General features: G+C 44.0%; 1 protein-coding gene across 1 annotated transcript in view; it reads left to right on the plus strand.

The window, feature by feature from the left end:
- The first annotated feature begins 32 nt into the window (after nt 1-32).
- The window catches only part of ARFIP1 (ADP ribosylation factor interacting protein 1), a 290,148-nt gene continuing 263,425 nt past the window's right edge, over nt 33-26,755 (plus strand). Inside the window, exon 1 of the mRNA XM_029608580.1 lies at nt 33-193. The gene's annotated coding sequence lies outside the window, so the exon portion shown is untranslated. The remainder of the gene's footprint in view (nt 194-26,755) is intronic.

Below are 26,755 nucleotides of genomic sequence, written 5' to 3' on the forward strand. Positions count from 1 at the left end.
CGCTAGGAAAGTCCTGCGGCTGCGCGGAACAGTGACGCGGCGGGGGAAGGCCCGCCAGCAACAGCAAGGACCTGCAGCGGTGGCAGAGAGGCCAGCAGCGCTGCCGGCATTTTCTGGAGCCGGCGGCAACTTCTTTGCCGCTGACGCTCCCAGAGCCCGGCAGCCGATGAAGGGAGAGACTGGCCCTGTGAGAGTAAGTGCCGGTGTGTGCCTGTGTATGAGGCGCTGAGTGTATAGAAGTGTGCCTGTGGGTGCGTATGTGTATGAGGTTGCCTGTGTGCAGGGGTGCGAGAGAGGAAGCATGTTTGTATGTGCGTGAGTGAGACAGGAATCGTGTGTGAGAGATACAGAGGAAGCGTGTATGTGAGAGAGAGACGGGGAACTCGTGTGTGTGTCCCAGCAAGCCCAGCATCCTGTGGGAAACAGGATGCTGGGCTTGTTGGACCCTTGGTCTGACCCAGTATGGCATTTTCTTATGTTCTGTCTCTTTCACACACACACACACACACACACACACACTTTGATTATGTCTGTGTGTGTACCCCCAGCTCACGACAATCTCAGGGTGACAGGTATGGAGAGTGGGGGATTTTTTAAATCCTTATTAGATTTAATTACTGTGTGTTATTTGATGTCTGGTGTTTTGAAATCTTTTATCAGTTTAGGAAATTTAAAAAAAATTGTACAGGTGTTTCTAATTATTGAATATTCTATTCATCAGCTGTTTTGAAATGTATATGTTGCAAGGCAGTAGTTAACATCACTGAACGTTCCTGGGACATCTAAGTGTTGTTATCCCGAGTACCGAAAGTATTACCAGAGAAAACCTTATAAACAGTTTCTCTCTTATTGTCAGCAATCTTACCAACAACCACAGATGCAACCTCAGTCGACACAGCCTAGAGATCATCCTCATGATCACAGGTAGCAAAGCCTGCACAATCCTTTTGAGCATGGAACAGCTACAGCCTATCCCTCCAGTTGGGGGCCGACAACATCACTTTTACCCGGAATGAGAGAAGATAACATCCGACCAATGGGTTCTCAGTATTATCAGTCAAGGATATTGTCTGGATTTCAGAAACTACCCCAAGCTCCCTCACCCTACCAATCTCCACCAGCACCAGGCGCTATAGGAGGAGATTCATAATTTATTGGTCCAGAAAGCTATCTATCAGATACCTGAGTGGAACATCAGTGCAAGGTTTAACGCCCATTACTTTCTCATACCAAAGCTTTCTGGGGGTCTACGTCCCATACTGGACCTCAGGTCTCTCAACAAACATCTTCAAAGAGAGAAATTCAAAATGACCTCCCTAAAGTAAATTCTATCCTTCAACCAGCCGAGTGATTGGATGTGTTCACGGGATATGATGGATGCTTATACTCACATTGCGATCCACCCCTCTTGCTGGCAGTACTTCTACTTCCAGATGAGCACAGTACATTATCAATACATAGTACTCCCCTTTAGTGTCTCTCCTCTGCCCCCAGAGTTTTCAGAGAATGCCTAGCAGTGGCGTCACCAAGGAATTTGGCTATTTCCTTATCTGGATGAATGGCTCATAGTTTCCCTTGACCCGTCATCTCTACAGATCGACCTACAGGAAATTATACAGTACTTGGAAACCTTGGGGTTTCTGATCAACTACGAAAAGTCAACTCTCAAGCCTTCTCAGGCCCTCCAGTTCACTGGAGCAAGAATATACACCATCCAAATGAGAGTTTTCTTGCCAGGGGACAGGATTCAAAGGATTTGTCACCTGGGATTATCACTACTACAGATATCGTCAGTGTCGGCATGTCAGGTATTAACCCTGTTAGGCCACATGGCAGTAGCCATCCATGTTGTTTCCCACAGTCTGCTCCATATGAGAAGACTACAGCGGGGGCTTAAAGGTCAATGATCTCAGTATTTCCAACTGCTGTCGTTCAAACTCATGACAACATCCATGAAGAAAGACATAATGTGGTGGCTGCAACAGAACAGCTTAACAGAAGGAGAAAATCTTTGACCTCTTCTTCATCAGATGATTTTAACGACCGATACGTCCACCCAGGTTGGGGGGGCACATCTGCTACAATACAAGATGCAAGGTCTGTGCTCACAGGAGGAGACCACCCTCCAAATAAATTTGCTAGAACTCAAATCTATAAAGAACGCTCTCGTCGCATTCAGCCAGAGTACCACCCTCCAAAAAAGTAGCTCAGAACTTGGGGCTCTAATGGACCTTTCCAATATGAACTGTTCAAGATGCATAGAATCCAAAAAAGGTCCATTAGAGCCCCAAATTCTGAGCTACTTTTGGAGGGTGGTACTCTGTACAATTGTTCTTACCAGCACAGGGGGAACTGGAGGTGGGGTACACTGGTTTGGAATCAAAGAAACTCCTGAGCCAGGTTTAAAAAACGATAGTCGGGGCGCACTACTGTATGGGAGGGAATAGCTAATCTGATCGTTTACATCTCATATACATGCCGCGGGCAGAAAGGGTTACCCGTTGAGTTAAAGAGGCGGTAAGGATGGGTTAAAGGGGATAGTGAATCGCTGGTTGGGCTACCGCGGGTTAGAAGCAGGGTAACCGCGGCCGCACTTTACTGTATTGGCCTGTAGGAGAGAGAGCTCCGCATGGTGTGCTGTCAGATGACGTCACCCAAACACAACTCCATCCTCTCCTCCCCACACACATTATCACCCCCATAAAGCTTTCCTATTTAATGACTCTTTTCTGTCTATCCTTGATGCCTGCCTTATGTTTAAGGACCTTGGTTTTCAGCTTTTATTTTATTTTTCCTGCAAATTTAATGGCCTTGATTTAGAACAAGAACCACAATTTTACATATCTAGAAAAATGGAGAATCTTTTTTTCCCCACCGATTCTTTGTTTTTATGTGTGTTGTAATAAACATTGACAAATTAACAGACAAAATAAAAACTGAAAATGAAGATCCCTGCTTATGTTATGCATCTACATCCTGTACCTATCTCAGCCTCGCTCTCTAATCTATCAAGCAGACCGGTGATTTTATCACATGTTCGACTACGTCCCAGACAACTACGTTAATCTACCTCATATCTCTACTCATATACATGTATCAGCTTTTCCTCATGGTCAGTGCTCCTGTGCTAATTGCAAATTGTGACACAACTATATTTGTAGTTCCAGTTTTAATTTTGATTGTAATCTACCTTGAAACTATTTTAGGAAAAGGTCAAATATCAAATGTTTATAAATAAATCCTTCTATACATCTATACTGGAAAGCATTCCCAAAGTCGTGCGTCTGCATGCTTGCTTTTGTTTTAGGAAGAGGTTAAAAGCCTGGCATTCTGACTTAGCCTTTAAATAGCCATTCTGTTGTGAAATATTTGAAGCATGGTTTACAACTGCCTAATTCCTGTAGGAATGGTGGAGACAAGGACAGTAACAAAATTTGAGAAACAATGGGACAAGTACAGAGGATTTCTGCGAGAGAGTAAGGGGCTATAAAGCTGAGCAGAAGATGTGGAAGGACAGAAGTTTCCTCTGTTCATTTTGAGCCTGCCTCCCTTCCTCCAGCTTCATAAGAACATAAGATTTGCATTACTGGGTCACCTTCCCTTCATTTCACCTTGCTCTTGAGCTTTTCATTCTTTAGAAAATGCTAACTTTTGGTACCTTGTTGAAGCTTGGTAAATATTTTAATGTTTCTGTTATATTCTCATTTACTCTTGCTACCTCAACAACAGACCTTGACAGATTTTCTTTGAATATAGGAGCCAGCCCCAAAATGTAGGTGCCAGCAGCTTCTGAGTTGGAGTGTGTGTGTGTGTGTGTTCCCTCTCCAATACTGAGTTTCCCTTCTGAGGTCTGCCGCAGCTCTTTTCTTTAATGCACCATTGTGCAGCACCCTATAACCACAGCCTAGGACCCCCCTTACCCCCCCCCCCCCCAAGCACTTTCCCTCTCGCTTAACATCCCTCCCCAATTAAGTTCCCTCTCTCTCAGCTCCCCCATCCCTCTCAAAGGAATCTCTTACATTTATCGTGCTGTCCTCTGGCCCAGTCAGTAACATACAGCTTCTTTCAAGCCTACACGTGCCATGTCACTCACAACACCTTCTCTTTGGCCCCTGATGATATTGTTTCCTACTGGCCTGCTCCACTTTGGCCCTTGTGGGACTGCTGATGTTGCTGCCTCGCATTGGCCTGCTGGCCCGTCTCTCTTCAGCCCTGTATTTATTTATTGTATATTTGTTTTTTATTTAGCTTATGGCGAGTTACATTCAGGTATAATGGGCTTCATTTACTAAGCATTTTTCCCCATAGACACAGAATGGGAAGAAAAGCCTTGTAAATCAGGGCCTGAGTTTGTACCTGTGGCGAAGGAGAGTGAAGTGATTTGTCTAAGGTCACAAGGAGCGTGGCTGCCTCTGCCATTTCCAGCCTACATGGTTTCTGGTCTTCCTCAGGTCATCTATGCCATGGATAAATTTCAGGTCATCATGGCAACCTGTGTGCCCAGTGTTTGTGGAAGGCCTGTTGTAGAGTGTATAATCTTTCTTTAAAAATATTTGAATACTGCATATCCAACAAAATTGTTCTTAATGGATTACAAAGTAAAACATGCATAATCGTTACAGACATCACATAAACAACATCAAATAAAACATTAACAACAAAAATGTGTGCATATTGTATATTTTTTATGTAAAGGTTTGCTTGCATATTTAAGAATGTTTTAATTTGGAATCCACACTGATTAGATTTGTGGAATAGAAGATTGGAAATAAAAAATATTAAAACCCTCAAATCCTCTGGGGAGTAATTCTTGAAAAGTGTTATTAAAAAAAAATATTCAATTATCTGAGCCAGTGAGCCATTAACATTTTCCTAAATGCCAAGTAGTTGACTTCTGAGAGAGATCACATGGGACAGGAGGGAGTTTTACAACACAGGCCCTGCAATTGAAAAAGTCTGTTCCATGTCTCTTGCAGCCCAGTTTCCTTTACAACGGGAAAAGGAGAAGTGGTTTAATGGAACAAAGTCAGCATGGCTTTACCCAGGGCAAGTCTTGCCTCACAAATCGTTTCACTTTTTTGAAGGAGTTAATAAACATGTGGATAAAGGTGAACCGGTAGATATAGTGTACTTGGATTTTCAGAAGGCGTTTGACAAAGTTCCTCATGAGAGGCTTCTAGGAAAAGTAAAAAGTCATGGGATAGGTGGTGATGTCCTTTCATGGATTGCAAACTGGCTAAAAGACAGGAAACAGAGTAGGATTAAATGGACAATTTTCTCAGTTGGAAGGGAGTGGGCAGTGGAGTGCCTCAGGGATCTGTATTGGGACCCTTACTTTTCAATATATTTATAAATGATCTGGAAAGAAATACGATGCGTGAGATAATCAAATTTGCAGATGATACAAAATTGTTCAGAGTAGTTAAATCACAAGCAGATTGTGATAAATTGCAAGAAGACCTTGTGAGACTGGAAAATTGGGCATCAAGATGGCAGTTGAAATTTAATATGGATAAGTGCAAGGTGATGCATATAGGGAAAAATAACCCATGCTATAGTTACACAATGTTAGGTTCCATATTAGGTGCTACAACCCAAGAAAGAAATCTAGGTGTCATAGTGGATAACACATTGAAATCGTCGGTTCAGTGTGCTGCGGCAGTCAAAAAAGCAAACAATGTTGGGAATTATTAGAAAGGGAATGGTGAATAAAACAGAAAATGTCATAATGCCTCTGTATCACTCCATGATGAGACTGCACCTTGAATACTGTGTACAATTCTGGTCGCCGCATCTCAAAAAAGATATAATTGCGATGGAGAAGGTACAGAGAAGGGCTACCAAAATGATAAAGGGAATGGAACAACTCCCCTATGAGGGAAGACTAAAGAGGTTAGGACTTTTCAGCTTGGAGAAGAGACGGCTGAGGTGGGATATGATAGAGGTGTTTAAAATCATGAGAGGTCTAGAATGGGTAGATGTGAATCGGTTATTTATTCTTTCGGATAATAGAAAGACTAGGGGGCGCTCCATGAAGTTAGCATGTGGCACATTTAAAATTAATCGCACAATTAAACTCTGGAATTTGTTGCCAGAGGATGTGGTTAGTGCAGTTAGTATAGCTGTGTTTAAAAAAGGATTGGATAAGTTCTTGGAGGACAAGTCCATTACCTGCTATTAATTAAGTTGACTTAGAAAATAGCCACTGCCATTAGCAATGGTAACATGGAATACTTAGTTTTTGGGTACTTGCCAGGTTCTTATAGCCTGGATTGGCCATTTTGGAAACAGGATGCTGGGCTTGATGGACCCTTGGTCTGACCCAGTATGGCATGTTCTTATGAGAGAGCGATACCTGTGGTGGTGAGCTGGTGTGGTGGAGTTCCCGGGTTCCCCTTATTCACCTGACTCTGATGTCATCTCAGGGCGTCCATCCCCTAGTTCAACGAGGGTCCAGCAGCGTGCAGCCCCTGGCACACGCACCAAAAGGGCGTGCTGCTTTGTATTTTTTCCCCCTTTGGCTATATGGGGAGAAAAAGGAAAGGGGAAACCTGCATTTATTTCTTTGACTCCAAAGCCCTTATCCAACCCTATGGATGCTGATGTTCAACATCTATCCCTGGTAGTCTCGGGGAATGTGAGCGGATAGGGCTCAGGAGTTTCCTTGAGTCCAGACCAGTGTACCCCACCTCCAGTTCCCCCTGTGCTGGTAAGAACAATTCCAGCATTTGGGGGTTATAATCTTCAGCCTGCAGTTTCATCTAAGTAGCTCCCAAGACTGAAACTGTTCCGGTACCGGTGGTGGATTTTCCTCCTATGTCTTGGCAGGAAGGTGTACAGTGTGAAGCATTGGCAGATCCAGTGGACAACCCGACTATGGAAGATAGTTACACATACTGAGAGTACGTTAATGCAGACTTTGTCACAGCTCTGTGAGTTCTCTAAAGGATCACAAGCGGATTGTGATACATTACAGGAGGACATTGCAAGACTGGAAGATTGGGCATCCAAATGGCAGATGAATTTTAATGTGGACAAGTGCAAGGTGTTGCATATAGGGAAAAATAACCCTTGCTGTAGTTACACGAAGTTAGGTTCCATATTAGGAGCTACCAACCAGGAAAAAGATCTAGGCATCATAGTGGATAATACTTTAAAATCATCGGCTCAGTGTGCTGCAGCAGTCAAAAAAGCAAACAGAATGTTAGGAATTATTAGGGAGGGAATGGTTAATAAAACGGAAAATGTCATAATGCCTCTATATCGCTCCATGAATTCTGTGTTCAATTCTGGTCGCCGCATCTCAAAAAAGATATAGTTGTGATGCTGAAGGTTCAGAGAAGAGCAGCCAAAATGATAAATGGGATGGAACAGCTCCCCTATGAGGAAAGGCTGAAGAAGTGAGGGCTGTTCAGCTTGGAGAAGAGACGGCTGAGGGGGGATATGATAGAGGTCTTTAAGATCATGAGAGGTCTTGAATGAGAAGATGTGAATCGGTTATTTACACTTTCGAATAATAGGAGGACTAGGGGGCATTCCATGAAGTTAGCAAGTAGCACATTTAAGACTAATCGGAGAAAATTCTTTTTCACTCAAAACACAATAAAGCTCTGGAATTTGTTGCCAGAGGATGTGGTTAGTGCAGTTAGTATAGCTGGGTTCAAAAATGTTTGGATACGTTCTTGGAGGAGAAGTCCATTAACTGCTATTAATCAAGTTGACTCAGGGAATAGCCACTGCTATTAATTGCATCAGTAGCATGGGATCTTCTTAGTATTTGGGTAATTGCCAGGTTCTTGTAGCCTGGTTTGGCCTCTGTTGGAAACAGGATGCTGGGCTTGATGGACCCTTGATCTGACCCAGCATGGCAATTTCTTATGTTCTTATGATCAGTATCTAAATTGACTGAATAGGAGAAAGGGTGGGGAAAAACAAGTTTGCTTACCGTAAACGTTGTTTCCGTAGATAGCAGAATGAATTAGCCATGCTGTCCTGGGATCTGTCAATCAGGTCCGGGAGGCGGAGCTTGACAAAGCAGAGGTTAGCTTTTTTGTTCCTCTGCGGCTGCGCGTGGGTTCCCGCGCAGGAAGTACAGATTCTCCTCAGTCTGTGATTAAGCATTAATGGTTGAATAATATTGGTGATTGCCAGGGAGGAGGGTGGGTCAGCATGGCTAATTCATTCTGCTATCTACGGAAACAACGTTTACGGTAAGCAAACTTGTTTTTTCCCGTCGACAGCAGGAATGAATTAGCCATGCTGTCCTGGGAGTCACAAGCTCCCATCACGTTTAATTTATTTGTTCTGTTAACGTGTATTAGGTAGTGGCAATCACTTGGTGTCAGCTGATGTGGACTGTAGGATTGTTTGACCTAGCTGCGTGTCCGTTGAGACTTGCTGATCCAAGCAGTAATGTGCTGTAAACGTATGTAGGGAAGTCCATGTTGCCGCTTTGCATATGTCTATGGGCTGAACATGTTTGAGGTGTGCCCAGGAGGTGGAAAGGGCACGTGTCTGATGTGCCTTTGGCTTTTGAAGTAGAGGTATGTTCTGCTTGGTATAGCAGAACTGGATGCATTGTACTATCCAACTTGCTATAGTCCGTTTTGTGACCGGTATACCTGGTCTGTTGGAATCAAAGGACAGAAACAGTTGCGACGGTCGTGAAGAGTTCGACGTTCTATTCTGTAATACGCTAGCGCTCGTTTGCAATCCAGGGTATGCAGTAATGCCTCGCGGTTATTGGCGTGTGGCTTTGGAAAAAAAGTTGGCAGGTCTAGTTGATTAATATGAAACTGGGAGATGACCTTAGGTAGGAAGGATGGATGTGTTCTCAAGACTACCTTTTGATGGAAGAATTGTAGGTACGGTTCGTAGTGTACTAGTGCCTGAAGTTCACTAACACGTCTCGCTGACGTGATTGCGACCAGAAATACCACTTTCCAGGTTAGGTATTTAATATGTGCTAATTCCATGGGTTCGAATGGGGAATGCATCAATTGTTCCAAGACTATATTGATGTTCCATGGAACCGCTGGTTTCTTGGTAGGTGGTCTGATGTGTAACATCCCTTTCAAGAAGCGAGCGAGAAGAGGATGAGCTGCTATTGTGACATTATTATAAGGTGTATGGTAGGCCGCAATAGCGCTCAAATGGACGCGAATAGAAGCTGTCGCTAAACCCGCCTCATAGAGGGTATGTAGATAGTCCAGCAATTGGTGAGGTGTACAATCCACCGAGAGATGTGATTTAATGTACACCAGTGGTATATCTTTCCACTTATAACTGTAGTTCAATCTAGTGGAGGGTTTTCTGGATTCTAGAAGTATAAGTTGTGACTTATGGGATACTTTCTGTTGTGTTAGTAACCACCTGTCAGTCTCCAGGCTGTCAAGTGGAGGGAAGAGTGTAGCGGATGAAGTAGGGTCCCCTGATCCTGAAATAGAAGGTCCGAACGGGACGGGAGCCGGATCGGATCTTCTTTGGAGAGGCGAAGGAGGTAACTGTACCATGGTTGACGTGGCCAGGCCGGGGCGATAAGTATCATTTGTGCCCTGTCGGCTATGCATTTTTGAATAGTTCTGGTGATGAGGGGAATGGTGGAAGGCATAAAGAAGGCCATGTGACCACGGAATCAGAAAGGCATCTTGCGCTGTTCTGATTGAACTTGGATGATCGAACAAAACTGGGGAAGTTGTGTGTTGTGTTCTGTAGAACAGGTCGATTGTTGGCGTTCCCCATTTGTTGAATATTTGTACCGTACTTCTGCGTTCAGGGTCCACTCGTGGGGATGAAATTCGACTTAATCTGTCCGCTCTTGTATTTACTATGCCGGGTAGATATGTCTTGTAGGCATGCTCTGCTGATGGCTAGCTGGAAAATCTGCAATGTTTCCTTGCATAGTGACCAGGATCCCGAGCCCCCTGCTTGTTGATGTAGAACATCGCCACTTGATTGTCCGTATACACCATAACTCTGCGACCGCGCAAGAATGTCTGGAATGCTTGTAAGGCTAGGCGAATAGCTCGAAGTTCTAGCAGGTTGATCTGTAGAGTTTGTTCTGGTATCGTCCACAGGCCCTGCGTTTCGTAGACCTCCAGATGTGCCCCCCATCCTTTCCGGGAAGCATCTGTCGTTAGGACTGCGTTGTGAATGGGTGGTTGAAATAGAGCTCCTTTCACCAGTGTTGACGGCAGGAGCCACCAAGAGATGTCTCTTTTCATATCCTTGGTCAGGTTGATTGGTTGCGAGAAAGGTTGCGAGTGTTGTTTCCACTGTCGTTTGAGTCCCCACTGTAACCTTCTTATGTGTAATTTGGTATTGGGGACTAAGAAATTGGCGGCTGCCATGTGGCCGAGGATACTAGCACCTGGTGCCGTGTTACTTTTTCGTCCGTAAACTCTGTAAGAGCTGTCGTAACTGCATTGTCTGTCGTGCGGCAGATATGCCCTGGCTTGTATAGTGTCCAGGTTGCTCCTATAAATTGGAGTTGCTGCTGCGTCGGTTGGAGTTGAGATTTCTGAAAATTGACTACTAGTCCTAATGCTGCAGGCATTGAAGGATCTGTTGTAGATGGGATAGTAGTAGTTCCCTGGTCTGAGCCACTACTAACCAATCGTCCAGATATGGGAATATAGTCATCCCCTGTTTTCGGAGATGTGCCACCACCACTACCATACATTTGGTGAACACTCTGGGTGCCGCTGACAACCCAAAGGGGAGTACCCTGTATTGGTAATGTCTGTGTTTGTAACGAAAACATAGGTACCGCCAAGAAGTAGGGTGAATTGGAATGTGAGTATAAGCATCTTTCAGGTCGATGGAACACATCCAATCGTTGGGTTGTAATAGTGGAAGGATTGATTTCAGCGATACCATCTTGAATTTCTCCTTTACTAGAAATTTGTTGAGCTCTCTGAGATCTAAGATGGGTCGCAGGCCCCCCGACTTCTTGGGAATCAGGAAATAAGGTGAATAGAATCCCTGATTGTGGTGGATCCTGGAGAGGAGCGCAATGGCACTTGATTGGCAAAGATTGGTTATCTCCTGTTGGAGGTGTGGGTGAGCCCTCGTATTTCCTGTAGATGCGAATTGGGGTAGGGTTGGTTTTGTTTGGAAGTGTAAACGATACCCCTGGCTTACAATGTCCAGAACCCATTGATCCGATGTTATGTGGTTCCACATATGTAGACAAGACTGGATCCTCCCTGGCGGTGGTGACGGTTGTGGTAGTGGCATTAGGTTCAAAAAGATGTGCCGGCTTGGCGGCCGCAGGCTGTTGTTGGGTTTGCTGGCGTTGTGCCCGTGGTTTGCCTCTACGTGGCAGTTGAGGCTTTTGATGTTGTGTTTGTTGTCTTTGATAATTAGGATAGGTTTGAGGGCGATATCCCTGGTACGACCTATATGATCTTCGTCCATATGAGGATCTACGAGGGTACTGGTAGAAGCGCCTTGAGGTTTGGTACGTCGGATGGAACTGCAACGACTGTATTGCCAAAGCTTCTTCCTTCAGTTTCCCCACCGTTTCTTGTAGTTTAGTACCGAATCGATGCTCTCCCGTGCAAAGAAGATTGGCTAGTTTCTCATGGACGTCTTCTCTTATAGAGCTTGAACGAGGCCACGCCGTCCTACGTGCTGCTTTGCAGTTGCTGAAGCTCTTGATGATGTTTCCATGCCCTCGTATACTGAACGGAGGAGGTGCCTAGAGCATTCCTCCATATCATGTAGTTTCTGGGGCATTTGTTCACGCGTTGTGGCTAGTAAGCCCTTTGTGGCCTGGATACACTCGTACATGTATTGCACCATATAAAATTGGTGGTGCATAATACGTGTAGTCAGCATGGCGTTTTGATAAATTTTTCTACCCATCTCATCTAGGAATTTATGATCCTTATTGGGGGGGGTGGCATGAAGTTTTGATTTTTTAAATCTTTGCATTGCGGATTCCACTATTACTGATTCGTGCTGCAATTGTGGAAGCGCATAAGGGGTTTCCTTTTTGATGCGGAATTTGATGTCAGATTTCCGTGACACTGGTTGTATTGACTGTGGAGTCTCCCATGACTTAAGTAAAAGGCGATGTAGGAGATCATGGGGAGGAAGCATGGTGGGTTCCCCCGGAACATCGAATATTTTTTTAATAACCCAAGGGTTTCAGCCCTGGGGTCGGGTTCCTTTTGGAATTGTAATTGGAGTATATTACCCATTTTCTCTAAAAAGCGAGGGTAAGATAGGTCCTCAGGTGGCGAATAAGGCTCTTGTTGACCTTCTGGCACGTCGGAGGGAAATCCTGTTGAAGAGTTGGGTGAATCAGTAATGGAGTCATATGGTTCCGGCACGGTGGAACGTGCTGGGGAGGGTTGTGGAGTTATCCCCTCAGGCGAGGTTGGTGCGTCTTCTGTTCGGTCTTCGGAGGAGGAGACTTTGGCTGTGTTTCAGTATCAGAGGGTGCTTTCCTAACGCAAAGGATGATTCCAACGTGCTATAAAAACCAGCCAAGGATTGCGATAGTTGCCAAAAGGCATCTTTAGAAGCTTGTGGCAAATCTGGCTTTTGTTGTTTCTTAGCTGGTTTGGACCAATGTGTTCCCTCGTCCGAAGGTTTTGACGGGGAAGATGCTTGAGAAGATGTCACATAATTTGGAGATTGTGTCTCTCGTGATTGGGATCTCCAGGACGATCTGGAAGTGTCTGGGCTATCTTTTGTCCCATCATGGTGTCTATGATGAGATTTATGCCCATGTACCTGGTGTTTTGATCTTGACTGGTGTGACTTCCGTGACTTCTGATGAGAGCAAGATGATCGTCTATCTCTGGAGTCTCTAGATGAGGAGCTTCGTTTTCGCTTGCGAGAATGTTCACTGAGTTGTTCTTTGCCTGACAAAGAGTATAACTCTGGTCTTCTTCCCGTAGGTTCACAGATGAAAGCCCCTTTTGGGGGTGTTAAATTTGATTTTGAGGTATGTCTGTTAGACGTCTCAGATGACCTTGTGGTTGAACGCACCGTAGACAGTTCAATTGATTCCAATTGAGATGGTATTTTTGTTGGTTTTTGTTTTTCTTTGGAACTTTGGTGTTTTTGCGTCTGCTTTGGTGCCAAAGGTTTTGACTGCTTCTTTGACGATGGCTCCTGCGCCAAAGTCGGTCTCGTGTCATAGGAGGCGCCGTTGATTGAGGCGCTTTACTCGGCGGCGATGGGTCCGGCGCCGATGGCTGTCGCACCTTACTCTGCGCCGATGGCTGCCGCGCCGTACTCGGCTCCAATGGCTGCCGCGCCGTACTCGGCTCCGATGGCTGTCGCGCCTTGCTCGGCGCCGTAGGCTCCTGCGCCGTACTCGGCGTCACTGGCGTTTGGTCCGTACCCGGCGTCAGATGCTTCCGCGCCGTACTCGGCGCCGCTGGCTTTTGGATCCTTTCCCGTGCCGGTGATTGTTCCTTCGGCGCCGTATGGTCCTTTTCCCCCCTACGGTGGGAAGACTTTTGCGCCGTAGAAGACGTCTGCGGCGCATGGCGCAATGTTTCATGGCGCCGTGGTTTCCCTGGTCTATGTGACCTAGATATTTTTGTCTGCGCCTTGTCACGGCCTAAGACTTCCGGCGCCATTTTTTCCCTATTTGGCAGTTGGTCTCGGCTAGAAGGGGCTAGAAGTTCGGGACGTACAGCGCCCTGTTTCCCTTGTACCTGCTGAGCCGGATCCGACACTGCTGATCGTGGGGTCGAATATTTTAGTTTCTTCACCGGTCCCGGTGAAGAGTGGACATCTGAGGGTTCCGAGGTGCTCAAGAGCTCTTGGAGCCGATAGGCCCTTTGTCTTTTGGCTCTCGGAGACATTTTCGCACAAAATTGACAATTCGGGACGTCATGACTGCTGCCGAGGCAGCGGTAACATCGGTCATGGTTATCCGTGACCGACATCACCTTTCCACAGCAGCAGCGTTTGAAGCCCGATTTCGACATGAGGAGAGAATAGCTCCGCTTGCAATCCCGCGCGCGGAAAGAACAGACTGAGGAGAATCTGTACTTCCTGCGCGGGAACCCACGCGCAGCCGCAGAGGAACAAAAAAGCTAACCTCTGCTTTGTCAAGCTCCGCCTCCCGGACCTGATTGACAGATCCCAGGACAGCATGGCTAATTCATTCCTGCTATCGATGGGAAATGTAGAGGTTGAAATTGCACTTCTTAGGGAGCACTCTTCTACACTTCAGGGTTCTTTTGGTGCCAGTATTAAAGATAGTTTAGTTCTTCATAATAAAGTAGAGTCTTTGGAAAATTTGGTCAAAGCCAAAAATTTGTGTCTCTTGAATTTCCCCACAACAATTTTTTTTTTGGCCCCAATTGAACTTTTTAAGAAATATGTTTATGAAGTTCTTCAAATAGCATGAGACAAGAAACTCCCTTTGTCTCAGTGCTATTATGTTCCTGAGGCTAATCGTGTGATTTAATAAACAAGAAGGAGAGTTAGATTTTATTTCAACCAGAGCTACTTTACTTATTTATTTTGCCCTAGCTGCTGACATAGAATTGCTCTTTAAACAATATTTTAAGTATAAGCAGTTGCTGTTTTGTGGACAGAAGGGGCAATTTTTTCCTGATATTTTCCGCCCTACTCACCTTCAAAGGAAATTTTTTCTTCAGATTAAACAAAGAGTGATTGATTTAGGAGCATCTTTTATTTGAAGTGCCCCTGTAAATGTGAAAGGAACAAATGTATGTTTTTGGATTCTGTGCATCTTGAACAGTTCATATTGGAAAGGTCCATTAGAGCCCCAAGTTCTGAGCTACTTTTGGAGGGTGGTACTCTGTACAATGTTTTGTTTCCACGTTGCTTAAGAGATTTATATTCTATTATAAAACTCTCCCAACCTCCCATGATGTGGACTTGTAATGAGTGTTTTTCCTATATTTTTTATTCATGCAAACTTGATGTTTAAATTGCCTGTAGTAATCATTTGTTTTTTCTTTTTGCTTGGATTCATGTATTTGAATTAAAGTTCTATAAAAATATATGAAGAAAAAAGGGAACACAGATAAGGTCTTTCCCAGTGAAACTCATGGGTTGAGTAGTAACCTTAAAATGTCATGGCTTTGTTAAATAGTGGGGATCCTCACCATAAATGGCTTTGTGAATAAATACAAGAATCTTAAATTGGATCCACTGAAGCACAAGTAACCAGTGGAGGTCTTTTAATCGAGGAGTGAGCCTATCACAGTCAAGCATCTGGAATAAATCCAAGCTGCTGCATTTTCATGAGCTGTAACAATGATTTAGGGAGGCTCCAATACACAGAATTGCAATAAACCAACAATGCATAATACTGGCACTTGCACAACTGTTCAAAAATCTGTGACAGCAAGTGAAGTGTAAAGGAGTGTATGTTGACTCCTTTAAAAGACCAGGATCAGTTATTTAGTCTATCCACCTTAAGGACAGTCCACAAGGAAATCCTGGTTGCAGGGTGTTCCCCTGAGGAGCGGCATAAGAAGTCAGGTGCCAGAGGGAATAGGATTGCCCCCAGACTAGAGAAGAAGGAAGTAGGAGTTTGTGAAAACTGCTTACTCTGTGAATAACTGTATTTTTCTTTCTGGCATTGATGAAGGTAAGCAGGCTCTTGTTTGTTTGATTTATGCAAACAATAAAGTTTGCAGAACAGCTGGAGTCCAGTTTGCTTTGTCCTCAGGCAAGCCTAAGACTGTTCGTACTCTTATTACACAAAGTTTATAAAAGTAGATTTTGCAATAGCTTTAATCTGGCTTTTGAGAATCAGTCTGAAGTCAAGGTGAATCCCGAGTTACTATGCCTCAGCTAACAAGAGGCAAGATGAAATTACCAATGCTTATGTGAGGTTATCTGGGGGCAATGTCCTACCTAGCAGAGTTTTCTGGAGGATTGGTACTAGTTGGTTGGAGAACATCCAGGAGTTCCGTACATTTAGTGAGCAGGGCAAAGGAAGAGCCCGTGCTTGGGTCACAGTAGGCACTTATGCTGAATATCAGCTGCATACATTCTACAACATACGTCTTTAGCTTATTAAGTCCCCATGAGACTTTGATAATGAAAGTCATGCCCTATTTTGGGACCCTCTTTACATCATCTCCGTCTTTTTCAATGTCCTTTTGTAAACACAGTCTCCAGAACCAGACAATTCCTAAAGAAGGGGCCTTGTCAGGGATAATATTTCCGCTTTCTTCCTATTACTGATTAATTAGCTTTACCCTCTGCTTTGTGATCTTCAGGTCCCTTTTCTTTTTAGTGACCCCAAGTCTTCCCCACCAAAGTGGTATGGAGTTTCTGCATACCAACTGGCATGATTCTGCATTTATAGATCAAGACAACTACCAAACTCTTGCCTGTTCTTCCAGATTTTTAAATATTTCATCATTCCCCTTGGCATGTTTATTGTGCTATGGATTTTCATGTTCTCTGTTCTTGTCCTTTCACAATGTCACACGTAAAGAGAGAGAAGAAAAATGGGTTTAGCACCGCACTGGATTCCTTGATCGCTCTTCACTAAAGTACCGTGGCCTATGCATTTCTGCACGGCAGAAGGAGGAGGAAATCAGTCGGCCCATGGGCCAGAGGAGAAGGCTGCTAGCTCTGCAGGCAGCCGAAGGTGGCTGCTATAGTTGGTGGGTTTGGGGGAAGGGGTGGGAGTGAGTAAATGAGCATGGTAATTAGTGTTTTAATTTGTACATTGCTTAGGCCATATGTTGAGCGATTAATACATTTTGATAAATGTACATGCGGGAGGGAGAGGAGTGCATGTGCAAGTGTGTGTAGAAGAGGAAGAGAAGTGAGTGAGTGAGCATCTGTGAGTGTGTGGGAGAATGAGAGGAGTAAGAGTATAAGTGAGCATATGTGTGAGAGAAAATGTACGGGAATGAAAATGTGAGTGTATAAAGTCTAGCCTCCTCATCCCCCCTATTAATCTATGATGATTTCAGGATGACTGGAAATGAAAAGTTCCCAGGTATATTTATACCTAGTCTCACGTTAGTGTCGCATTTGGATGGAATGATTTGTTCTATCATCAATCTCATCACTGGCTACACAGGTCGGATTTGTTTTCTTTCGTCTGCATTGTACTTGCATCCCTGAATTCCCTCCAGTCACAACCTTTCCAGTTTCAGATAGCCTAGCATTCACATCTCCTCACGCTTATACCTGAGTAAGTTCCACAGACACACTATTGATTTAGAATTCATATCCAGTTTAGGACAGAAACCTCTTTTTTAAAAGGTTTTCAACGCCAAATACAATTCAACCCTGGATTGTGAGATTTCTGAAACTTCAGTCTATATTCCCTTGGGAATCCTACTAAGTTTAATTCTCTCTTTTAGTTAAACACCATCCAGATAAATGTAATATTTCCTGGAAGAGTGTTTTTTTTTCTACACCCGAATACGCTAATCAAGTTACCCTCAAAGTTTTGCAGCTTTCATAGCCCCTGTTTAAAACTGAACAGGAAATAACTGTCTTTTTTTTTCTGTTTCCATAAGGAAACATAGAATGTGCTCATAAACCATATGTAATAAGTATCACATTCAAATAAAGCATCAATAACTATTCCCTTAAGTGAAACTTACTTTAAAGCAAGTCTGCAACAGGATTTTGAAATCCCATTAAAAATCACAGGGAATTTCAAAACAGGAGCTTCTAAACGAGCCCTCATTCAGCTCTCTAACTCATTTCTGGGTTGAATCTGGGCTGTTTTCAGGTTTTAACTCCTGTTTTAGTGTGGATTTTTTGGTCCTAACCTAACCCTGGTATGTAACACGAGTTCTAGTGCTGGAAAAAAAAAAGCAAGTTTGCTTACCATAAACGGTGTTTTCCATAGATAGCAGATGAATTAGCCTTGCTGTCTGGGTACATCCTCCGTGCCACTAGGTGGCGGAGCTCTCTAAGATCACCAAAGTATTTCAGTGAGGTGCTCCCTCGTGTATCTTCCCGCGTTTGCCTGAGGCTCCTCAGTCTGTGTCAAAGCAAATTAGTAGGCCATGTCAGAACTGTCCGGGGAGGCAAGCGGGTCAGCATGGCTAATTCATCTGCTATCTATGGAAAACACCATTTACGGTAAGCAAACTTGCTTTTTTCACATAGATAAGCAGCTGAATTAGCCATGCTGCCTGGAAGTCCACAGTTGTCGTATTGAGCTTATTATTATGAGAATGTTTGTCTCTCTTTTTTTTTGCTCCATACGGTGATGTAGAGGCTGACAGTTCTTATGAAGGTGTTTTATTTATTGTGTATGTGACTTTCTGCAGAATAGTCCGCCCCATGCGTGCATCATCTGCAGCTGTTTGTCCAAACAGTAATGGATGTGAAAGTATGTAGTGATGACCACGTGGTTGCCTTACATATGAGAGGCACCTCATGGAGGTGGGCAACTGAAGCAAGCCATTGCACGGATTTGATGCGCTTTGGGCGTCGCAGATAGTTGTTCCAAATGCTTTTGATAGCAGAATTGTATGCAGTTGATATCCAGGAGGATAACGTTCTTTTTGATACTGGACGTCCTGGCGCGTTTGGATTGAAGGAGAGAAAAGAGTTGTGAGGCTCTGTTGGCAGAATGGGTGCGTTTTTTGTAATAGGCAAGTGCACGCTTACAATCCAGGGTATGAAGCTTTCGTTCATTGTCATTTGTGTGAGGTTTTGGATGGAAAATGGGTAAAGTGATGGTTTGGTTAATGTGAAAAACTGAAACCACCTTCGGCAGAAAATTGGGGTGTGTACGTAGTGTAACTTTGTCATGGTAAAATTGTAGATAAGGAAGGTAGTGAACCAAGGCTTGTAATTCACTGACATGTCTTGCTAATGTGAGGGCAGTCAAGAAGAGTACTTTCCAAGAGAGGTATCATAAATGACAAGTGTCCAATGGTTCGAAAGTTGGTAGCATGAGCTGTTCTAGGACTATGTTGATATCCCACGGCACTGGCGGTTTCCTTGTCGGGGACGTAAGCGCAAGACTCCTTTCATGAACCAGGAAACGAGAGAATGACATGATATGGGTTCCCTGTTCAGGGGATTATGGTAAGCTGCTATGGCACTTAAATGTATTCGGAGTGAGGCAGTGGCTAGCCTTTGCTGTAGAGCAGATGGAGGTAGGCCAGAAGGCGTTCTGGTGGGCAGATGAGTGGATCCATATCTATAGTTGAGCACCAGGAAGCGTAACATGACCACTTTCGTTGGTAGTTGACTCTAGTTGATGGTTTTCTGGAGGAGATTAGTATGTCCTGAAGAGGAGGAGCGATGTTCAAGTTTTGGAAAACGAGCCTTTCAATCTCCATGCCATGAGGTGCAGTGATGAATGAAGTGGATGAAGTAGTGATCCGTTCTCCTGGGTAAGCAACTGAGGGTTGTTGCTTAGGGGAATTGGATTGTGTATCAGGTAACTGTACCATGGTTGTCTTGGCCACGCTGGCACAATGAGAATCAAATCTGCCTCATCCTTGATGCATCTTTGGACTGTGCGAGAGATGAGTGGTATTGGAGGAAACGTGTACAGAAGACCCCGAGATCAGTTTATGAGGAACACGTCCTGAGCTATCTGGTGTGGGCTTGGATACATTGAGCAAAACTTCTTTACCTTCTTGTTGTGTTCTGTTGCGAAAAGGTCGATGCAGGGAAGACCCCAAGTGGAGAAATTGTGATGTGCTACCTCCTGATGTAGTTCCCATTCATGGGGATGAAATATTCTGCTCAGTTTGTCTGCTCTGGAATTGCTGATTCCGGATAAGTAAGTTGCTTGTAGGAAGATAGACCTGTTGTGAGCCCATTCCAGGATCTGGATTGATCCTTGCAGAGGCTCCAAGAACCTGACCTTCCTTCCTTGTTTATGTAAAACATTGTCACTTGGTTGTCTGTGTGAATCATCACCGTTTTTCCTTGCAGAGATTCTTCGAAGGCTCGAAGGGCGTTCCATACAGTCTGAAGTTCCAGAAGGTTTATGTGTTGATTGCGTTCCATTTTGGACCATAGTCCCTGAGTTTGAAGGTTGTTTAGGTGAGCCCCCCATCCTTTGGGTGAGGCATTCGTGGTGAAGTATTATTTGATATTGAGGGGTTCGTAGAGGTGACGGGATCACCTAAACAACCTTCAACAAGGATGGGGGGGCTCACCTAAACAACCTTCAAACTCAGGGACTATGGTCCAAAATGGAATGCATTCATGTTGATGTTGATGGGTTTAGCCACCATTGCAGGTCTTTTTTCATGCTGATTGTCAGAGTGATGGGAGTCGACAGTGGATGGAGGAACTGGGTCCACTGATTTTTCAGACCCCATTGTAAACGACGCATGTGTAGTTGCATATGTGGCACAAAATAAATAGATGCTGCCATGTGTCCTAGAATAGTCAGGATTTGGCGGGCTGGAACAGTTGTACTGTATAGTAGGACTGAAGACAATGTGGAGAGAGCAAGTGCTCGTGGGCTTGGTAGGAATGCCTTGTCTTGATTGGTGTCTATATAGGCCCCGATGAATTGTAAGGTTTGTGTTGGCTGTAGATTTGACTTCTCGTAGTTGATTAGTAGACATAGATTGTCTAGGCAAGAAATCCTGCAAAGTAGATTGTCCCGTAGGAGAGACCCCCTGTCGACGGAAATGTGCCACCGCTACTGCTAGACATTTGGTGAAGACTCTGGGGGCAGAGAAGAGGCCAAATGGAAGTACTTTGTATTGGAAGTGTTTGTTGTCCATCTGGAAACACAGGTAACACCAGGATTTGGGATGTATTGGTATGTGGGCATATGCATCTTTCAAATCCAGTGAACACATCCAATTGTTGGGTCGAAGGAAGGGGAGAATGGACTTGAGAGAAGTCATTTGAATTTCTCTCTCTGAAGGTACTTGTTGAGTGAGCGTAGGTCCAAGATTGGACGTAGCCCTCCTGACTTCTTGGGAATGAGGAAATATTGTGAATAAAATCCCTGATGAAGCTGTGGGGAAGTTAATTTCCGAATGCACTTTTGTTGTAGGAGTATTTTGATTTCCCGATGTGCAGTCTGGTGTTTACGGGAAACTAAGTGGGGTAGGGTTGGAAAGGATATGAAATTGAGGGAATAGCCCTTTATTATAGTTAGGACCCATTGGTCGGATGTAATGTTGTCCCAGGCTGGGAGAAACCGGGACAACCTGCCCCCTACCATAGATGTCTGAGCTGGTGGCGAGAGTAACCCTAAAAACATTGTTGGTTCTTTGGGGGTTGAGGATCAGTTTGTTGATGGGACTGGCGAGGGGCTCTGGGGCGCTTTTGCAGTCCTTGCTGCTGGTAAGGTTGCTGTCTGCTAGGTTGATAGAGTGGAGGCCTGTAAAAAGTGTAAGGCCTATACGTTTTTGGATAGCTGGTTTTCCTGTATGACGAATACTGTTGCCTAGATGATGCAGGCTGGTGAGGAGAGGTCAGTGATAGTACCGCTGTGTTTTGTTACCGTTTCTGTGAATTTATCTCCGAATAAATTGTCAGGACGGCATGGAAGATTGGCCAACTTGTTATGGACGTTGTCCCTAATGGCACTGGATCTAAGTCATGCGAGCCTCCTCACTGCTATTGCATTCACAGAAGTTTTTGAGGAAATCTCAAACCCCTCATAAACTGAACAAAGAAGGTGTCTGAGACCCTCCTCCATATTATAATATTCTGGAGGCAAGTTGGTCTCTGAGGATCCTTGTTGTAAATGGGGCTTTAAAGCCTGTAGATTTTCAAACAAATATTGTGCCATGAAAAATTGATGATTTTGAATCTTAGCGTTTAGCATGCTGGACTGAAATGCTTTCTTTGTGAAATCATCCAGAGATTTTGCATCTGGAGCTGGTGGTGTGTTCGAGTGTAGTCATGACTTTTTGCTTTCTGCATTGCAGATTCAACTAGTATAGAAGTATGTGGGAGTTGAACTGCTGAGTAAAAGGGGGGAGTCCCTCATCTGGTATTTGAGGTCTATTTTCCTCAATATTGGTGGAGTAGAGAGAGGGGTATCCCACGTCTTTTCCATTACTGTATTTAGCACCGAATGTTGTGGAAGTGCTATGGGCTCAATGGTACTGTCAAAGATTTTTAGGATCCCTAACCTTTTAACCAAGACGGGGGTCTGGTATTTTCCTTGTTTCTATATTGAGCATTAAACCTACTTTTTCCAAGAATTGGAAGTAGGTAAGGTCTTCTGGTGGAGAGACGGGTTCCGGCGGGACTTCAGCTAGGTCTGACGGATAGCCAGTTGATGAGTCTGTTGTGGAAGATGTGTCTAGGAAATCTTCTACTGGTGATGAAGGCCTTTGTGGTTGGTCCTTTGGGGCTGGTTCTGGCATAGAGGGGTCTTCTGGAACCACTGGTATTGTAGGTGAAATATGTGGTGGCGGCTGATGGCTTTGTTCAACCGATTGTAAGAATTGTGACAATATTGTGGTGATTTGGGAAATAGCTTGTGAAGCTATACCTGAAGTAGAAGAAGTTGGCATTGGGGGTCTTTCAGGCGGTAGGGTGGTCAGTAATATATCAGTGTCTGGGCCCCTGGGATGCGTTATGATTGCTGGAGGTTGGGTGACTTTCCGAGAAAGAGGGTCTTGGAGACCAGAATCGCTACTGCATAGAGAGACCGTGGAAAGCCCCGAAAGCACTTCTGATGAAGATGATGAGCTGCCGGAGATCCTTGGCGGAGAGATTTCATTGTCTGAATCTACTACTAGTAGAGGCGATGGTTCTCTAGGTCTTTTATGACCTGTTGTATGTTTCTTAGGAAGTATAGGCATCGGCTGCGTCGGTAGAGTCGGCAGCGTCGAGCTAATAGAGTCTGCACTGATGTGCGTCGGCAGGATGTGAGTACAATGCTATTATCTCCTTGAGTTGGTGCACCGATGCTTCTTATGGGAGCTGTGACAATGTTCTTCATGTGCGTCGGTGAGTCGGTGTTACCGATGTATCCCCTGCGCCCTGCGTCTATTTTTGACAGGGCTTCAGCGGTGTGTGTTTTAACCCCGGGGGGTCTGCAGACTAGGCCCGTCGACGAGATAGGGACTTCTTCTTTCTTTTTGGGCCTGGAGAGGATCTTGTTGAGTACTTTATTGGTGCAGAGACGTTCCAGGTAAATTTACCTGGAACGTCTCTGCACCAATAAAGTATTGAAAAAGATTAAGGCATCTATTCCTTTTGTGTTCACCTGACGGGTACCATAGATCGCCTACCTCTTTGTTTTCTTGGAGGATCTTGTTGAGGACATAAGAGCCCGATGGTCCTCCTTTTAAGTGTTGGATCCAGGCAGCTCGCTGGCGCTGTGCCCTTGGGGACATATGGCTGCAGCCCCCACAGTTTGCCTGGTCATGGTCAGGACCAAGGCAAATATAACAAGATTTGTGGCCATCAGTGACCGACATAATCTTACCACAGGCACAGAATTTACATCCTGGACAAGGCATCCTGAATGGAATAGCTTTTCCCTGTGGTTTTGTTTTTACCTCACAAACTAAGATTTCTCTCAAGAGAGGAGAGCTCCGTGTGCGATCAATTGCGCAGAAAAAAATGGACTGAGGAGCCTCAGGCAAATGCGGGAAGATACAAGAGGGAGCACCTCAATGAAAGACTTTGGTGATCTTAGAGAGCTCCGCCACCTAGTGGCACGGAGGAAGTACCCAGAAAGCATGGCTAATTCAGCTGCTTATCTACATGAAAAACAGTGCTACAAACCTGCAGCAAGATTAGCACATCTGGTGCAGATTACAGTATAATAAGCCTTATTAGCTATTACCTTGTAATGCAAGAAGGCACATTAGTGGGGAGTCTGTCTAGTGCGTCTCCTTTTACTGTGCCAGAGGAGATAAGCTCTTCCTCTGCTGGGGTTGTGGTGGGATTAGGAGAGTTCTGTAGGGCACAATTTTTACATTTTTAAGGTGAGAAGGAGGGGACTGGGAGGAGGACGACCTACCCGACCAACCGGATCCTACCCTACCCTGAGTGGCTGGCTTCTTTTTAAGTTGAAGAGGGTGGGGGAAGGGAGGACATGCCAGCTCACTTGGGAAGTTGGGGAAGCTGTTTTAGTTATTTATTTATTTATTTATTTATTTATTTATAGCATGGATTGGCATGCAAATGGACCGTGCGTCAAAACAAAAGTGCATTATTTCACTTCAGTATACTTGTTTTTAGTCCTGATTCATTTTGCATGTCAGCTTCCAGCATCCCTCAGGAATCACATATTTTAATGCATGTGTTGAAAATAAAACCCATGCTAAAATCTAACTCTGATTTTAAAGCGGGGTTTATTACATTGGCCTTTACATGAGCAAAGGACACATCATGCTCCTGCAGTCCTTGATTGCCCAGCATGGGCCTGATGTAATAAAATGAATACTCTCATGGTAAAAATTGAGTTAATTCCAATTGTAAGGGCTGATGTAATAATATGAGCATTCGAACTGTGCTAAAAAAAAAAAAAAAAGATTTAACTCCCAATGCAATAAGCTACTGTTATGCTAATGCATCAGGAGCTATTTTAGATTTAATTCTTAGTGGGATGCAGGATTTGCTGAGAGAGGTAACTGTGGTGGAGCTACTGGGCAATAGTGATCATAATATGATCAAATTTGAACTAATAACTGGAAGGGGGACTATGTAAATCTACAACTCTAACACTAAATTTTCAAAAGGGAACTTTGATAAAATGAGGAAAATAGAAAAAACCTGAAAGGTGTAGCTGCAAAAGGTTAAAAGTGTTAAACAGGCATGGACATTGTTTACAAATACAATCTTAGACGCTCAGTCCAGATGTATTCCATGCATTAAGAAAGATGGAAGGAAGGCAAAACATTTTCCGGCATGGTTAAAAGGTGAGGTGAAAGAGGCTATTTCAACCAAAAAAACATCCATCAAAAATTGGAAGAAGGATCCATCTGAAGAAAACAGGAAAAAGTATAAGCATTGCCAAATTAAGTGTAAAACATTGATAAGACAGGCAAAGAGAGAATTTGAAATGAAGTTGGCCGTAGAGGCAAAAACTCATAATAAAAAATTGTTTAAATTATATCCAAAGCAAGAACCCTGTGAGGGAGTTGGTTGGACCGTTAGATGACCGAGGAGTTAAAGGGGCTCTTAGAGAAGATAAGGCCATTGCAGAAAGACTAAATGAATTCTTTGCTTCTGTGTTTATTAAGGAGGGTGTTGAGGAGATATCAGTTCCGGAGATGGTTTTCAAGGGTGATGAGTCAGACGAATTGAACCAAATCACTGAACCTGGAAGATGTAGTAAGCCAGAATGACAAACTAAAGAGTAGCAAATCACCTGGACCAGATGGTAGGCATCCTAGGGTACTGAAGGAACTAAAAAATGAAATTTCAGATCTATAAGTTAAAATTTGTAACCTATCATTAAAGTCATCCATTGTACCTGAAGACTGGAGGGTGGCCAATGTAACGCCAATATTTAAAAAGGACTCCAGGGGTGATCCAGGAAACTATAGACCAGTGAGCCTGACTTCACTGTCGGAGAAAAATAGTGGAAACAATTCTAAAGATCAAAATCACAGAGCATATAGAAAAACATGGTTTAATGGAACACATTCAACATGGATTTTCCCTAGGGAAGTCTTGCTTCACAAATCTGCTTCATTTTTTTAAGGAGTTAATAAACATGTGGATAAAGGTGACCCGGTAGATGTGGAGTATTTGGATTTTCAGAAGGGGTTTGAAAAAGTCCCTCATGAGAGGCTTCTAAGAAAACTAAAAAGTCATGGGATAGGAGGTGATGTCCTTTTGTGGATTACAAATTGGTTAAAAATGGTCACTTTTCTCAGTGGAAAAGGGTAAACAGTGGAGTGCCTCAGGGATCTGTACTTGGACCGGTGCTTCTCAATATATTTATAAATGATTTGGAAAGGAATACGATGAGTGAGGTTATCAAATTTGCAGATGATACAAAATTATTCAGCGTAGTTAAATCACAAGCGGATTGTGATAAATTGTAGGAGGACCTTGTGAGACTGGAAGATTGGGCATCTAAATGGCAGATGAAATTTAATGTGGACAAGTGCAAGGTGGTGCATATAGGGAAAAATAACCCATGTAGTAGTTACATGATGTTAGGTTCCATATTAGGAGTTACCACCCAGGAAAAAGATCTAGGCATCATAGTGGATAATACATTGAAATTGTCGGCTCAGTGTGCTGCAGCAGTCAAAAAAGCAAACAGAATGTTAGGAATTATTAGGAAGAGTATGGTGAATAAAACGGAAAATGTCATAATGCTACTAGATCGCTCCATGGTGAGGCCGCAACTTGAGTACTGTGTACAGCTCTGGTCATCGCTTCTCAAAAAAAGATATAGTTGCACTGGAGAAGGTACAGAGAAGGGCAACCAAAATGATAAAGGGAATGGAACAGCTCCCTTATGAGGAAAGGCTAAAGAGGTTAGGGCTGTTCAGCTTGGAGAAGATATCACTGAGGGGGGGATATGATAGAGGTCTTTAAAATCATGAGAGGTCTTGAACGAGTAGATGTGAATCAGTTATTTACACTTTCGGATAATAGAAGGACTAGGAGGCACTCCATAAAGTTAGCAAGTAACATATTTAAGACTAATTGGAGAAAATTCTTTTTTCGCGCAATGCACAATTAAACTCTGGAATTTGTTGCCAGAGAATGTGGTTAGTGCTGTTAGTGTAGCTGCGTTTAAAAAATGTTTGGATAAGTTCTTGGAGAAGTCCATTTACTGCTATTAATCAAGTTGACTTAGGGAATAGCTACTGCTATTAATTGCATTGGTAGCATGGGCTCTTCT

This window comes from Rhinatrema bivittatum, chromosome 1, assembly GCF_901001135.1.
Source record: "Rhinatrema bivittatum chromosome 1, aRhiBiv1.1, whole genome shotgun sequence".
NCBI classification, from domain to species: domain Eukaryota; kingdom Metazoa; phylum Chordata; class Amphibia; order Gymnophiona; family Rhinatrematidae; genus Rhinatrema; species Rhinatrema bivittatum.